This window comes from Schistocerca americana, chromosome 8 (genome assembly GCF_021461395.2).
Source record: "Schistocerca americana isolate TAMUIC-IGC-003095 chromosome 8, iqSchAmer2.1, whole genome shotgun sequence".
Lineage (NCBI taxonomy): Eukaryota > Metazoa > Arthropoda > Insecta > Orthoptera > Acrididae > Schistocerca > Schistocerca americana.
The window spans coordinates 328,891,709-328,909,565 of record NC_060126.1 but is presented as its reverse complement, the minus strand read 5'-3'; the positions used below and the strand labels follow the sequence as shown (position 1 = coordinate 328,909,565).

The following is a 17,857-nucleotide window of genomic DNA, read 5'->3' as shown; positions in this document are numbered from 1 at the left end:
ACAAGGTGTGACGAGCGGAGCCCAGGAGTTTCGTATTACTCACAGCATTCTTTCGCGAGCACGTTGAGCGATCCGAAACACAGGCTTTGCTGCCCGAATGAGCAGAGCTGGTCGATCACTGTCAACTACAGCAGTGGATGACCACTACATTGTGTAACAGGCAAGAGAGGACCAACTTTAAACAATGGCTGAAGATGTAGCAACATTTCACAGGACTGCGAGGCACGCTACCTCACGATCCACGGTGGCTCGGCGTCTGCATAGTAGTGGTCCCTCCACCCGAAGGCACCGTTTTGCGATGGTGCGAAGAGAATTGGGACTGGACCAACGAGGAGTGGGACCGCGGGCTATCCTAGTATGAGAACAGATTCAGTCTGAGTAGGGATTCTGTACGTACCCTCAAATGGCGGATTTGGCGTTATGGTGTTTCGTGGGCGTTCTAGCCTCCAAATCTCTGCACACGGCACACTCACCGGTTAGAGTTACTGTAACAGTACTCCTTCCCCATGTGGGTCCATTCAGAGGTGCATTCGGTCCGGGCTTCATTTCTATGGCAGACAACCGGCGGCCGCATCGAAAAGCGCATGTGGAGGAGCTCTTCGAACGAAAGAATATTCGGCGAATGGACTGGCCTGCCCGTTCACATGACTTTAATCCCATCGGGCAGGTGTGGGATACATTGGGGCGAGGTATTGCGGCACGCGCACGTGCACTGCCGAGCATCCAGCAGTTGCTAACGGCACTGATGGAGGGGTGGAACACCCTTCCACAGGAATTTCTTGTCACCATTATGGTCAGCATAGGAACACGTCCCAGAGCATGCATTCCCGTGGTAGCACACCCTAATAAGAATCATGTCCTGCCTTTATTCAAAATGGTTCAAATGGCTCTGAGCACTATGGGACTTAACTGCTGAGGTCATCAGTCCCCTAGAACTTAGAACTACTTAAACCTAACTAACCTAAGGACTTCACACACATCCATGCCCGAGGCAGGAATACGAACCTGCGACCGTAGTGGGCGCGCGGTTCCTGACTGTAGCGCCTAGAACCGCTCGGCCACTCCTGCCGGCCTGCCTTTATTAATGCCCAGTGGAACATCATAAATCGCGGTTACTTCAGTGTAATTATTATCAATGAATAAAAGTGTCCGACCATCCTGATTTTGGTTTTCCGTGATTTCCCTAAATCGCTTCAGGCAAATGCTGGGATGATTCCTTTGTAAGGGCACGGCCAGCTTCCTTCCCCATCCTTCCCTAATCTAATGAGACCGATGACCTCTCTGTTTGGTCTCTTCTACCAAATCAACCCAATGAATAAAAGTGCCGCTTAAGTTCGTCTCGTTGCGTACACCATCCAGTTACCTTCTGTACTCTACTCTAGCAATTCGTTCTATGTACTGTCCAAGCTGCATCGAGTTATGTTACTTGTCAGTGACACGTCATGCGGAAGTTACTTTCTTCCTCGAGTTTTGCATACCAGTGCAAAAGCGCCCACCTAAGCTCAGTCAGTCGCACTCTGACGACACGGCAGTGGCCGCTACTTTCTCAGTAATTGTGCCGGCGACAGATCCGCTATTATCGCCTGTTAAGACGCCACAAGCGGTGGACAGCTAGGAGCGGAACCCTTTAAAGGTCGCGCGCTGTCCGAGGGCAGAGTGCTGTTCCTGATAGCGGGCGCTTCGAAATTAATAAAGGGAGCCAAGCGCGGCGCGCACTTTATCTGCCAGCTTCAGCTCTGCGCTCGTGAAATTCCAGCGGGGGCTCACTACAGGCGGCGGAATGCGTGCGGCTTCCTTTGAAAAAGAGAGAGAGAGAGAGAGAGAGAGAGAGAGAGAGAGAGAGAGAGGGGGGGGGGGGGGCGGGCGCCGCCGCCGTTCTTTGCTCCGCTTGTATCGAGGAAACAAATTATCGGAAATTGGCGTCGGGATACGCTCGCCTCGCTGCTCCCGCTACGGTGAAAGGAAACGTAAAAGATCCGGCGGCAGTTCTTTGCAGCTGTATTTCCTGTAGGTGAAAAGTCGCAGTCCAAAACATTTGCCGATGTGGTCAGTTATTGTACAGTGGTTCGGTTCTGTAGAGTCGCGCCGACGGAGATCGTTTTGAACCTTGTGTTACTGTGTAACAAACGTTCTCTCCTCCGGTGGCGTGCTTCATACCATCCTGGTATTTAGTCCAGCTGCATTTTGCAATACAGATTTGCGACTGCAGTAATTGAGAAAAAACTTAGACGAGTCATTCTGCCGGCCGTAGTGGCCGCACGGTTCTAGGCGCTACACTCTGGAACCGCGCGACCGCTACGGTCGCAGGTTCGAATACTGCCTCGGGCATAGATGTGTGTGATGTTCTTAGGTTAGTTAGGTTTGAGTAGTTCTAAGTTCTAGAGGCCTGATTACCTAAGATGTTAAGTCCCATAGTGCTCAGAGCCATTTGCACAGTTTGAGTCATTCTGCGGTTTTTCAGTTCCGTTATAATATATGTGCAGCTCGAGGGGTCAATGATGTACTTGCTTAGGCGGTACATGTACTAAAATTGGATCGATACAGACAAGATTAGCATGGCCCCTATGCAAGGATGACACCCAAAATCGCCGGCCGAAGTGGCCGTGCGGTTAAAGGCGCTGCAGTCTGGAACCGCAAGACCGCTACGGTCACAGGTTCGAATCCTGCCTCGGGCATGGATGTTTGTGATGTCCTTAGGTTAGTTAGGTTTAACTAGTTCTAAGTTCTAGGGGACTAATGACCTCAGCAGTTGAGTCCCATAGTACTCAGAGCCATTTGAACCATTTGAACACCCAAAATCGTGAAGTGTTTCACAGTGGCAAACTGGCGAACTACCAGTCCAAATCGAATATTGTTAGATACCAGGTCAGTCCTAGGATTTTATGTGTGTTATGTATCACTTCTTTCACCTCTGTAAACCCTTCTTATTGAAAAACATATGCCGAGTTGTACTGTGGTTTGGAGTCCATGTTAAGTTGTAGGAATCCCTATAATTATCTGCGTAAGTCAGTTCGAAAGGTGGCTGCAGTTTATGTATTTTACATCTTTGCCACTACAGCATTAAGTAGCGGCTTTAATTCAACGAAAGAGCCTTGTAACGGAGTAAATATATGCAGTAGACGTCTATGGCAGTCTGGTTTAGGTTGATATTAAATGATATCAGTGGTCTTCCGCCCACTTTTTTTTTTTTCTTTCGTTTCATCTCTTTGGCTCGTTGAGCCATACTGCCAGCAGCGTGGTACATATATATCTAAAACATAAAGGGTGATTCATCTGCCCCTACCGATGTTGTTTTATGCAACCCAGAATGTTATATTTAGCCTTCCAACACAAATCGCTAGATTTTCATATTCTCTCGGTCACTATGCGCAAACTGCTAGCCCTAGAGAAAAAATGTAGAGGATTCTTTTGTAGAAAATTTATAGTAGTTAAATTTTGTACTGAGATACTTCCTCGCCGGGGACCACGGTTTTCGAATTACTCAAGAGAAAAGTACAAAAGTGACTTTCAAACGCACCCCCAACCTCACACTCACCTCTCGCTATGCAGGATTTCTAATATGTTGTTCGTGGTACTCCCTCCTGCTGCCGCACAAAAATTTCCAACTACACGAAATATTCCCGATATTCTACCGTTTCTGTTTGTATTGTTCAGGCTATTAGCTACCAGTATAGTCGGCTACTTCGTTAACGTTATTAATTTAAACGTTTGCGTGGGGGTAATGGAAGAAAAATGGTTTTTATGAACATTGCGCTAAGGCAAATAACATTGACAATTCGACCCAAATTCAATCCTTACAAGCACACCAGTTTCGTAGTAATGGAGCTTAAAGAATACAACGATGTAATTGTTTATTTCATGTTGTTAAAATTTAAAAAATTGTTAGGTAAAATTTACACAAATGCCAATTTTACAATTTTACAATTTCTAAAATTTTACAACGCTATAATATGGACAGTCTATAAAGACCAATATGGTGGAATGTGGGAAATAATTCGTGCCGTCGCAAATTTTTGTGAGAGGTAGTGCCATGAACAAAATACCAGGAATCCTGCCCAGCGTGTGCTGAGTATCGTAACCGGGATGCGTTTGAAGGTCACTTTTGTAGGTTTTTTCTTGAATAATTAGAAAACTACGGCCTCTAACGAATATCTGAGTATAAAATTTAACTACATTAAATTTTTATAAAAAATCCTATTAATTTTTTTCCATACGATAAATAGTTTGCACGTAGCGAGCGAGAAAATACAAAAAAGTTTCTTTGGGCATTGAAATGTGCGGTGCATATTTAAATACCTTTCGGGACTCGAAGATGAACAGATTCATAAAATACATCGAACGTCTTTAACAAAAATGTATTGGTACAGTTATGTACAATACAACGCGATTTTCAACCATAAATAAATGTTGCAGTAGTCGCTCCTCGTCTCTCCATAGCTTCTCTTACATAGTTGGTCACTTTAATTACTGGAACTGCTGTGTTGCACGCACTGTTAATATTCATTCCTCTTGCTGCACCAATAGTCGATATTATATTTTGGAAATGTGGGCTTAGTCGCTCGACATGAAAGAAAGAAAATAATGCTAGTCATTGCGTTTTCAACAAGTGCACACTCTCAGGATATCAGAAAAAATTGACGAGTGGCTTTTTTCAAGGGGGATGCGACGTTGTAGAAACGTATTCTTACGCCATTATCTTCCCTCCGCTGGTGTACCATCTGTGCTTTTGTACAGTTTTATTCCCCATAATTTATGTCAACTACTCAGGTAATATTTTTAGATACAAATTTACATTTAGTTCCCATTATACATATTGCAACTTTCTTGTGTGCAGATTAACCATTTGTCTAATTCTGTCTACTCTCTGTCGCCGTGGCATTACAATGTGGTTCTTGTTGATTACGTGGTGTCATGCTTGATCTTTCGACTATTAATATTAGCTTTTGCCTTGGGTAACTATTTTTGTTGCTTTTAGTCACGGCAAAAATTTTTCTTTTTTCTGTCTTTGCAACACTTGCTGTAAAGTTGTTTCTGTTAGAACGCACAAACTGAAGATGTTGTATTTCTGAATCGTCAAGTTGGTAATTATTACCTCAGTCATATCCTTAAGCCAAAGGATTTTGCTCAGATTTCTAATTTTATAGCGCCGACCTCACAATTCAGTATTCACTGAACCTACTAGCTTTGCTCCTGTATTCTCTACCGATACTTCGATTAATTCTACTCATTTGTCGTTGGCTGTGAACTCCACTCTCGTCGGCTATATTTCCAAGAAGGCTCTAGCCTTTCGTGTATCATAGCCGTACAACTCGGCAATAAAAATTCCTCGTGGATTTGTCTTATTGACGTTAAGAAAACAGGAAACTAAAATTCCCTACATTGCCAAGAGTTTTTTACTCCGAATTGGTATTATAGAGTCTGCTAGTGATTTACTGGCTAAACAACACAATGAGACGTCATAAACTACACAGTAATTATAAACGTTGTTAAGCAAGTTTTTCCCTGACTATTACACAATATTTTAGACGAAGCGGTCGTCATTTTTTTCCGCCTTTCTTCTTCTTTCTTCCTTTCTGTCGGACGCCCTCTGAATGATAAACCACTTGCTGTCGCTGCAGCTTCGAGACACTGATTCACATGTAACAAGCTATGATCTTTTTATAATTTAAAAAAAATGTTCACTCAGTTTCGCACCACTAGTTTCTTCAATGTAGAGTGCACTGCGTTAACAATAAGATTTTTTCGTGTTGTGATGATGTTGTGATGGTGCTTGTGATACCGGTGGCGGCGGTCGACAAAGACGTACAGGGTATCTACTGCACAAAGTCGTGCTATCACTTCAAAAAGTCGTAACTTGGAAATTATCAGAGCATCCTAGTTTGTTGTACAACGTTCAGCAGCTCTCAGGTATTTCTTTCCTTCGTCTTTTGTTGCAAATTTGACTTGGAACGCATTAATATGGCGACAGGTGAGCAGAAGGCGCAATGTCTCATCTAGTACGTAAAATCCAAATCTGCGGCAGAGGTACTGTGGAATTATCGACGCCGGTATAGAAGGACACCACCGGCAAAAAGAAGAATATGAAGTCGTTAAAAAACTTTAAAGGGTCCTTCCACTAAGTGAACGTACCCTGTGCCTCAAGCGCGTGTCGACAGAGTGCATCTTGCATTCAACTCACCCCCCAGATTTCAATTCGTCGTTATTACGTGAACTGCAGGTAGGTAGGTCAACTGTCCAAACAATGTTACATAAGCTGTTACGGATTTCTGTGTTCAAAGTGCAAATGTTCCAAGAAATATCGCCACACTCTAACAGCGCTTGGGAAAAGTGAACACTTAAATTTTTCTGTACAAGCTCTGATTTCTCTTATTTTACTACATTTATCATTTCTCTCTATGTAGGTTGGCGACAGTAAAATATTTTCACATTTAGAGCAGAAAGCTGGTGGTTGAAATTTCGTGAAAAGATCTCGCTGCAATGAAAAACGCCTTTGTTATAATAAGTGCCATCTAAACACGCTTAACATATCCGTGGCATTCACTCCCATAATTTGCGATAAAGCAAAACGAGCTGTCCTTCTTTGAACTTTTTCGATCTCCTCCATCAATCATATCTGGCAAGGATCCCATACGGCACAGCAATACTCCAGTAGAAGACGAACAAGCGTAGTGTAGGCAGTCGGTTTAGTAGACCTGTCGCATCTTCTAAGAATTCTGCCAACAAAATGTTTGGTTTGCCTTCCCCAAAACATTATCTATGTGATATTTCCAATTTAAGTTGTTCATAATTGTAATTACTAGATATTTAGTCAAAATGACAGCCTTTAAATTTGTGTGATTTATAGTGTAACCGAAATTTAAAGGATCTATTTTTGTACGTCGGGCATTATCTCAAATTTTTCTTATTGAGAGACAATTGCCACTTTTCATATTTGCTTTTGACCTTCCGATGACGTTACAAGATGGCAAATGACTGTATCATCTGCGAAGAATATAAGAGTGCTGCTCAGATTGTCCCATAAACCGTGTATGTAGGTTAGGATCAGCAAAAGGCCTACAACACTTTCTTGAGGAACGCCAGATATCACTTCTGTTTGACTCGATGATTTTCCATCAATTGCTACGTACTGTACCTTTCTGACAGGAAATCACGAATCCAGTTGTACAACTGAAGCGATTCTCCATAGGCATGGAATTTCCTTAGAAGTCTCTTGTGAAGACCTGTGTCAAAAGCCTTCTGGAAATCTGGAATTGGAATCAGTTTGAGATCCCATGTCCACAAAAGTCATTACTTCATGCGAATAAAGATCTAGTATTTCACAAGAATGAATCCGTGATGACTGTGTTTCAATGGACCGTTACCATCGAGGTAATCCACAGAGTTCGAATACAGTATGTGTTCCAGAATTGCACTGTCGATGTTAGTAATACTGGTCTGTAATTCGGTGGATTACTTCTGTTTCCTTTCTCAAATACTGGCGTGGCCTGTGCAACTTTCCGGTGTCTTGGTAAGGATCTTTCGTTGAGCGAGCGATTGTATATGATTGTTTAGTACGGGGCTGTTGTATTGGCGTACTCTGAAAGTAGCCCTCCAGGTATGTTATCTGGACCGGAAGATTTGCCTTTAATAAGTAGTTTAAGCTGCTTCGCTACACCAAGAATATCTACTTCTAAGTTACTCATGTTGACAGTTTTTCTCGATTCGAATTTCGTATTCTTTGGTAAAGGAATTTCGGAAAATTGAGTATAATAACTCAGCTTTAGTGATATTGTCATCGGTAATATAACCATTCATATCACGCAGTGAATGTATTTATGATCTCCTGCCGCTGTTGTACTTTACATACGACCAAGGTATATTTGGATTTTCTGTCATATTTCGAGAGAGTTTTATTGTGGAAGCTATTTCGTGTGTTCTATACTGGCCTCCAAGCATGCTGAAAATGACTGCCTGAAAAATGTGCATGTTTTCAGATGATGGAACGTATCCCACTTCTGGATAATTTAATCATAGGAACATTATGATTTGGGGTTCAGAAGACCCGCAGAACACACGTGAGTTTATCCGTGATAACCCCAGGCTTAATGTATGGTTTCGCCTAATGCACGACAGGGCCCATTTTTCTTCGCAGAGAAAACCATAACGGAAAATGTTTACCCGGACATGCTCCAACAGCTCCTCCTACCACAGATCGAAGTGCTGCAGCCGGCTATCATCTTACATGATGTTGTTACACTTCCACGTTGGAGTTTGAATCTGCGGGGTGTGATGACTGACACATTAGCCAGGAGATGAGCGGATGCTGACAGTCCTATCGCAAGGCCATATGCTCTCCCGATGTCACGGCATTAGACTTCTTTTTATGGGGTTACGTCAAGGATAACGTGTGCACAACACCAGTCAGTGACACGCTCCACTGATTCGTGTGGGACAGATAGCAAGAACTGCCGATGCTGCAGTGTTGACCCGTACATGGGCAGAACTCGAATATCGCCTTGATGGTCTGCCAAGTAGAGAAGAATTGTAGCACAATAGTTTCCCAGTTAACTTTCTGAAATCATAGCGTGACTTTACGGACTTCTGTTTATCATGTTAGCATTCCAGTTCCTATGGGTTTATTTATCGATTGTCATTTTTGTTTGTAGTTCACTGTGCGTTTACATACTGTCATTTTGTGGCACGGGGATAGTGAATAGAGCGGTGGACGCTAGAAAATGTAGTGCCAAGTGGAGAAATCGGAACATTTCCGACATATTCTTCTGTTTGAGTTCAGCAGAGGGGATGACAGCAGCGGAGGCAACCAGAAACATTTGCGTCATGTGTGGGAATAATGTCACTGTACAAAGTATGACAAGAAAATAGTGTACTCGTTTTAAGGAGGATCGTTTTGACATTAGTGGCTGTCCACGTTCAGAGAGACTTTCGGGGTTTGATGGAGATCGTTTAAACGCATTAATTCATAATGATCCACGTCAGTGGACTGGAGAACTAGCAAATGAGATGAATTGTGATCATTGCATGCAGTGGGAAGGTTCAAAAATCGGTTGTACGGATACCGCATGCTCTAAGCCAAAATCACAAAAATCAGCAGATGGCCATATGTGCATCTCTGCTTGCTCATCATCAACTGGCTCGTGAACAACACCGATCATTCTCATCCTGTATCGTAACTGGTGACGAGAAATGGTATCTCTATGCTAAAATAAGGAAAAGAAAGGAATGGTTGTGTCCAAATAAAGCTGCAACTATCCGTACAAAGTCATGACACATCCACAAAAGATAATGTTATGCATCTGGCGAAACAGTGACGGCGTGGTGTACTACGAATTGATTCCCCGAGGTGTAACCGTCACTGCTGACATTTACTGCCAACAAATTACACGTCTTGCAGACGCAATCCAAGAACAACGACCAGGGAGACAGTGTGGAATGATTTTACTCCAGCCGGCCGCGGTGGCCGAGCAGTTCTAGGCGCTTCAGTCCGGAACCACGCGACTGCTACGGTCGCAGGTTCGAATCCTGCCTCGGGCATGGATGTGTGCGATGTCCTTAGATTAGTTAGGTTTAAGTAGTTCTATGTTCTAGGGGACTGATGACCTCGGATGTTAAGTCCCATAGTGCTCACAGCCATTTGAACCATTTTTTTTTTTATTATTCTACTCCACGACATCGCTCGCCCGCATTCCACTAGACTGACAGGATTGGGAAGTCATTTCGCACCCACTTTATTCGTCTGATCTTTCATCCTCAGATTTCCACCCTTTCCGTTGTCTGTCGAATAACCTTGAAGGAGTTTCCTTTCCAGATGGAAATGCGCTCCGAACATGGCTGAACGAGTTCTTCCCCAGAAGAACACGTTATTTCTACAGCCACGGAATCTAAAAGTTACCCCATCGTTGGCAGACTGTTGTAAAGACTTAATTAGAGTATATTAATGATGAACTGAAGTTTATGTTATATGTAACTGTTGTCCTTGTAAAAAAAAAAAAAAAAAAAAAAAAAAAAAAAAAAAAAAAAAAAAAAAAAAGAGTATTTTATCGATGAAGAGTTGATGTCATTGTTTGTCATAATAGGCTGCAAACAAAATGTAAATTTTTAAAATGTATCTGCAAACTGATTTGCTTTCGTTAATTTTGCCAACATAAATTAAGTTTGCAGTAATTTGTACACCACGACCAAAGCAGAGAAAGAAATTTTATATCTAAAAATAGCTGGAACTGCCTACACTGTTCCGTTAATAAGTCATAAGCCTCTTAGTCTTGATGTATTTTATTCCTTTTTTAGATCCTATCGATTGGGGTTTACATATGTAATGTAGTGAATTTATTTATCAGCTTGGTCATTGTTCCATGAAATTGCGTGAGAACTGCAGGATGTCAATAATTTGGTGCCATGATACATCGGCGCAGAGTCTTTGGGCCATTTTCAGGTGAATACTGGCGAAAGTTGGGGATGGGCAAACGATACTCACGGCCGAACAAGCTCGAGATTTTCAACACACCGCAAACTTCGACAGAGTATCGAGTGCTGTTCGAACATTCACGTGACATTTGATTCATTCAGCGTGACAGAAAACAATCGTGGGTATAAAAAATTACCACAGGAGTAAACTATGGTTCCGCTTGAAATTTGACAGTTTCGTGAAACGTGGGTTCGAATGGTAAGAAATCCTACCACCATACAACCTCCTTTTGCATTTGAACTAATTTACCTAGGAAGTTCTCGTGCAGTATTTACGGTTACCCTACATAAGCATTTGTGATGATTTTTTATGTAATGCTAAAAATCAAAAGCGAAAAAAATTGCCATTCAAAAATATTACTCTACTCTCAACGTAACACAATGTCTTCTTTTCTTGTAATTGACTATAATAAATCACTAAGTGAGACACAAATGAGGATACCTGTTCACACATTACAATGATGTGTAAAGAAGTTAGCAGTTTTTGACCAGCTTTAAAACGGCCTGGTAGCATTCAGGTGAAAAGAGGAAAGAAATTACTTGAGATCTGAATGTGTAATAAAAGAAACATACAAAACTGACAGTAACTGCGATAGCAGAATAAATAACAGTGGCAAGACCTGGAGATAGTATCAACAGATGTCAGTAGACTGCGGGACAAGCTAAAGCTCTAGTTACATTGAATCATCATTGCGATTATTTATTTAGTAAATGCTGTGTTTACATACGAGCTCTACTATGAGCTCTACTCCATAAGACACAGTATGTGTTTCACATTTATTTTTAGGATTAAAATCTATATTATGTAGACAGTACCATCAGAAGTTGCTAGATAGTGCGGTGATTGAAAGCTCTAACAAAGCCACATGTAGAGTGGTACTGCAGCATAGCACAAGAGAATTCCATTTGAGACCCTGCTGGTGCATGCGTGGTTTAGTCAGTTGTCACTGCGCATGCGTTGCTAGAGCGCATGCGCTTCTGCTACAAGTCTGTACGCTGCTGTGAGCGCCCTCCGTGGTGAAAGCTCGCCTCAGCCATAGCCGATCTGTCATTTTCACACCGCAAAAATCGCAACACGACGCCGGATATTCAGAGCGCGAAGTTTTTCTATTACAAGATCCATGTAATATCTGTCTAGGAACCTATACATGGTGGTCAGAACCAGTCTGAATAGCTTGTGCTAAAAAATAACTGTTCAGAAAAAAATTCGATACGTTGCGCCGTTTCAGAGCTATTTAGCATTGAAATTAGTTAATAGGGTCGACGTGTGCGCAAATTCAAGCACCCTGCCAAGGACAGTGTCACCGAACTACTTCTTCGTTTGTTTTCCACAAAGTGAAATAACTTAGCTTTTTCTCATCTAGCTTAAATATATCTCTTCCGAAAAAGGCACGTTTTAACACGTTATGAGCATTTGAACAAGTGGCAAGAGTATCACCGCATTTAAGTGAAGATAAGTTGCGCGCGCAATGACATGATTGTCTAACTTCAGTACTTAATAACTCGGAAACGGCGCAACGTATCGGATTCTTAACAAGTATTGTCGGTACAACGTACCCTGCAACTACGTTACAAGCTTTTCAGGTTGTTTCTGATCACCCTGTATAAGATTTTCCGCTACTTCTTTCTACTGATCGTTGGATACATGATTACACATTAACAAAATTCACAAAATTATCGCAATTTATTCCTTTTTACGTATTGTTTTCACTTCTGAGATAATTGTTCCAGTATCTTCCGTGATAGCGCGAAACTCTTATTATGAACGTTGTCACAGTTGCTTCCTCCACACAGATGTGTGGAACATATGATGCTATAATCATTACAAATGCATTTACTGTGATAAAGGTCAAGTATACGAAATTAGCTAATAATAAAACAAAGTTGTTAAGTAAAACGGCCTACTAAGGAAAAATGATTTCCGTCAAGAATATCACAGCGGCCGTGATCCCACTCTCACAAAAGACTGCAGACCCAGGGAAACTGACGAATTAAATTTAAAAAGTAAGAGGTGTTCAGACGGAAGATGGGTGATTATGGCATTTTCTCTAAGTTTTCTCCATCTCTTCTCACAATATGGCCAAAAACCTGAAGAATTTTTTGGTTGACTCGAGAAGAAGACACCTGGAGACACTGAACTGCTCAATAATGGACACATTTATTGTTATTTCAGTCCATTTTATGGGCAATATCCTGCGCCAGCACGGAAGCTCAGACGCTTGGAACCGCTGTTTGTCTTTGGCTTTAAGGGTTCATGTATTGTAACCATAACAGAAGACGGGAGACACGAGTGTTTCAACAAGCCAGACCTTCGTGGTATTTGTTATTGCTCTGTTCTGGCAGATCTTGAGAGCTTCTTCACAGCCACTCACCTAGTGTGATCCGTCTTCTTGTCTTCACAGCTTCCCGTGTCACAGACGGTCGACCTAAGGTAGATGAAGAACTAACTACACTATTTATTGACTGGCTAATACGTTAGTGAACACACTAGGCTAACTCTCGCAGTCTCCACGAGAAGGCTTTCCCCTGAACACCCGGCAACCCAGCACACAGTATTTCCCCATACGCGAGAGGGAGCCGGCGCGATCGATATGGCATGTCCCTGCACACGACGCTCAGCTCGAGTGGGATGTGCATTCTAACCCAGGACAACATAAGCTCTGGACAGATGTTTTACTCGACAAAGGGAACCGTAAAACCGGCCGTACAGAGAACCAGCCCGGTCGTGTGACTGAGTGCAACCACGTTCTAGCTAAATCATCGCTCGTTGCTACCTCGCAGTGTAAACGTCTGAGCAGACGCGGCGGCTTGCTGGTAACGTCATTAAATTGACTGACAGTGAGAAGTAGAAAGGAATGACAGTGCTAACAGAAAAGGTAATGGAACGTTTAAGCAAAATGCTCAAGTTGAGTAAATCGTTCGTGTGCTGGGTGGAATTTAATTATCTACAAACAAAATGCACCAAGTAGTCTCAGAAAAACCACTTTATATTTCTGTCTCTTATTCAGGACCACACAGTGAGACTATTGCGCGTGCTTTGAGGAATGTGAACTTACAGGCTAAATTCCGTACGCGGAAGAAATTGTGTGTTTTGTCGGGTAATTCTATTGATGACAACCGTGATAAATACAACAGCTCAGAAGTCTACAAAATTAAATGTGGCTCCTCTGATTCGATTCACTTGGGTCAAACTGTCAGGAACTTTCTCACTAGATTTCGTGAACACTCTTATAAAAATAGTTCTGCACTTGGTTGCCATTTATCATAGGAGGGGCACCTTATGTTACTCGTAGATAAAGGACTGCAGATACTCCGTGTTGAGGCAAAAGGGCGTGAGATGGATATATTACAGGAATTAGAAATCTTTATACACCAATCGCACAACCCATTTTTAATTTTGAACAAACAGCTCTGTTCTGGTCGCAAGTGGTTCTTTAAAATACTCCGTGAAATACTAGGACTGTAGTATCAACCATACCCGCAAGAATAATTCCATTATTTTTATCTTTTCTTCCATACAGCTGTTTCCCACACTTACCCCTTTGCTACATGTATTTCTTGAGGATTTGAGTCCCCGGCATCCTTGACATTAATATTATAATTAATGCTCATTTACCGAATTGGTTGTTGTTACCCATTAGCTTACTGGTTTTGGATTTTATAATACGGCCACTATTTCCCTTTGCGTTCATGTGGTGTTTTATTACTACATTATTTATTTTGTCTTTTAACGAATTTCACCTGCACGATCTCCCTCAACTAATCTTGCGAGTCATTGTCCTATCTTACGATTGCTTTGACTATTTCTATTTTATTGAAAATTATTAAATTGTTTTCCTTCACTTGTTTTATTTATGTAACTTTGTATGTAGGTTTGAATTTATATAACAGTTCTGGAATTCTTATTCTGTTTATCCGTCATTTTACATGAACGTCTTTTGTCGATAATATTTTCTATGTAACTGCAAAATTCTCTTCTTTGTTCATTTTGTTATTCATACTCTGTAAACTTTTGTAAAATTTTAATTCTGTGTTCTACATTTCTTATGGAAAAGGAAAAAAGTTCAGCTTTTGTCGCTACGGGGCACTACTTTCGTATTTACCACTGTCCTCTGGTAGCTTACGCTGTCTTCCTGGTTATCGCGTTGTAGCCAGTCCGTTAGTCTGTCATGACCGCTTCATTTGTCACATACCGTCTTTATATATCAGATCAACAAGATGTTCATGGTGTGTAATTCAGTTGTTTAGCTCCGACGACACTTGTAGTTTCATATTCTTGAATATACTTTGTAACATTTTCTGGTTTGCAGACACTTGAGGGCGGGTTCTACCCGAAGCGCGCCAAATAAAATCATTAGTTTATCAGCTGGTGGCTTCTTATTTAGTGACCAACACAGCAATTGTGCAGTGTTACTATTGATGGATAAATGTGTTCAGAAGTACCGACTTTACGAAAAATAACTGCAATTTTTGTCGCTCAGAACCAGGCTTAAAAGTAAGCAAGAAAACTGTGAGAAAAGTTATTCTGTTAATGAGATTTGATTTTAAAAGGTGCCAGGAAAAGAAGTCGCCATGTGCGAGAACGAGACTGCATTAATTTTTTACAAAAAATTAATCATCAGAGTTTATGAGACCAGTGGTCTGTCAGACAATACAAGCATTCATAGACTTTAAGTGACGAAGAACTTGTGTGTTCGTAATCTATCTTAAGCCTTGTATCGTTTGAGTGAACCGTGCTCCCATTGTCTGACGAATGTTTCAATATAGTCCAATAGTTCAACTCACTGCAGTCGTATGACGACGTAGTTTTTCGCGGCGACGTTCTTAAATAAGTGCTTTGCAGAGATCTTGCAGCGTCAGATTGATATTCACTTTCAAGCTTCCGACGATTTCCTACGTCCTCAGCGTCGGGAGATTTCAGTAGGGCGTTAGTTATTTTATTTAGCTGCCCGAATTGTGTCATGGAGACCTCAAGAAGTCGTGGAGCTTCCATATGCTACCAGAGATTAGGTTGATGACTATGACTGTTGGCGGTGCTGATACCAGTAGATAGTGGATGTCTGAGCACTCACAAGGGCCCGTTTTATGCACCGCTAATGGTGTAGCCACTGTCCCTCTTAAAGCTGTTATTACACATTTTAATTTCAACGGCGTCTTTGGTGACGGAATATCAGTAGGTACATGCATGGGATAACGCCTCTATTTCATCAGACCTAATAGTAAGTTCGTTCACGTTCGCCAACAGCAGATTCTGTTTGATTAAACGAAACTATTATCCCAAGCATCTACTGACTGAGGCCGCTGAAATCAGAATCTGTAACAGCAACTTTAACGGAGGCAGTTGTTGCACGCTTTTTAGTACATGACAACTGCCATCTGATACTGAAAAGCAACAGAGAAATCAGCTGAGACATGCACTATCAAACTATATCAGCCTCGCTAACAGTGTGCAGCAGTCATAGTTATCGACATAATCTCTTTTAACATGAACTTACTCAACTGTGATGTCTCCATGACACAATTCGGCCGACTAAATAAAGCACCTACCTGCCTACTGAAATCTTGTAACAATGGCGAATGAGGAAGTCGTCGAAAGCTTGAGACTGAATACAAACCTGACCCGGTTAGAACACCGTGAAGTATTTAGTCATTATAGTCATAATTGCACAGATTATGACTGTAATTGCTACTTCACGATGTTCTAACCGGGTTAGGTTTGTAGAACACCATAAAATGAGTGCATTGAAGTAAGGGGAAGAATATTTAGTTTCTTGTTGACCTAAACGAGTTACACTTTTTGACAACCCCTTCTGCTCATAGCAATAGTTTGAAAATGACTGCCGGTCTCAATACATATCAGGTGTGATCAAAGAGGAACGCAAATTTTTTTAATTTCGTTGGCTTTATACATCCGATTTTCAAAATATTTTTGGCTTGTTCCTACACATGTTCCTAATGTATGTTTGAATTTTAAATTGTTTTGAATATTTATTTTATTGTGGACAGTCGCAAAATTCCACGTGTTTTCCAAAAAATTGCTCCAAGCACTATGGGACTTAACATCTGAGGTCATCAGCCCCTTAGGGTTAGAACTACTTAAACCTAACTAACCTAAGGACATCACACACATCCATGCCCGAGGCAGGATTCGAAAAAAATGGCTCTGAGCACTATGGGACTTAACTTCTGAGGTCATCAGTCCCCTAGAACTTGGAACTACTTAAACCTAACTAACCTCAGGGCATCACACACATCCATGCCCGAGGCAGGATTCGAAATTGCCACCGTTGCGGTCACGCGGTTCCAGTCTGTAGCGCCTAGAACCGCTCGGCCACCTCGGCCGGCACAGGATTCGAACCTGCAGCCGTAGCAGCAGCGCGGTTCCGGACTGAAGCGCCTAGAACTGCTCGGCCACAGCAACCGGCTACGAGTTTTCCATTATTCGGTGAATTTTTGCTTTCGAAAAAGATGGAGCAAGGAATTCGCATTAAATTTTGCGTGTAAAGTCGAATCAAGTGCAGCACCGCTTTCAGAATGTTGACTGCGGCTTTTGGCGAATCTACTATGAGTAAAACAAAAGTTTACGAGTGTTATAAAAGTTTCAAAGTGGGTAGAGAATACGTTGAAGATCCAAGTACATAAATTACTGACGACACAATGTGGAAGAAGTAAAGAAAATGGATCTGGAAAATCGCGAATTATCGTCAGAGAGGTTGCTGATGACGTCGGCATACTCTTTGGGCCATGCTAAGCAACTTTTTTGGATATTTTGGGCGTGAAGCCTATAGCAGTAATATTTATTCGGAAATTGTTGAATTTCGACCAAAAAGGACATCGCGCAGACATCGCACAGGAATTGTTGAACGAAATCGACAACGATCCTAACTTCTAAAGAAGGCTACAAAATGTGATGAAACATCGATGTACGGGTCAGATGTCGAAAACAAAGGCCGAAAAGTCCCAGTGAAAACTGCCTGAAGGACTAAGACAAAAAAATTCGACAAGTTCGAAGTGAAGGATCTTCTCAGTGTTTTTTCGATAAAAATGGGCTATTGCACCATGAGTTTCTGCCTTATTGTAGTACGGTCAATAACGAATATTACCTGGTAGTATGCGCCTTTGCGTGAATCAATTCGAAGAAAACGACCAGAATCGTGGCAACACCACTCGTGGAAACTGCTTCACAATAATGCTCCCGCTCACACCTCAGCGCTTGTTCCCGATTTTTTGGCAAAAAACAAAACCGTTGTGTTGCGTTAGCCACCGTACTCGCCGAACATGGCTCCCTACGACTTCTTTTTATTCCCGACGCCGAAGAGAACCACGAAAAGACGTCGTTTTGCCAGCATTAGTAACAAAAAAACGTTATCACTGAAGGAGGTGAACACCATAACGA

General features: G+C 41.9%; 1 pseudogene; it reads left to right on the top strand.

The window, feature by feature from the left end:
• Positions 1-2,500: 2,500 nt before the first annotated feature.
• On the top strand, positions 2,501-2,588 carry LOC124546271 (annotated as a pseudogene).
• The last annotated feature ends 15,269 nt before the right edge of the window (positions 2,589-17,857 follow it).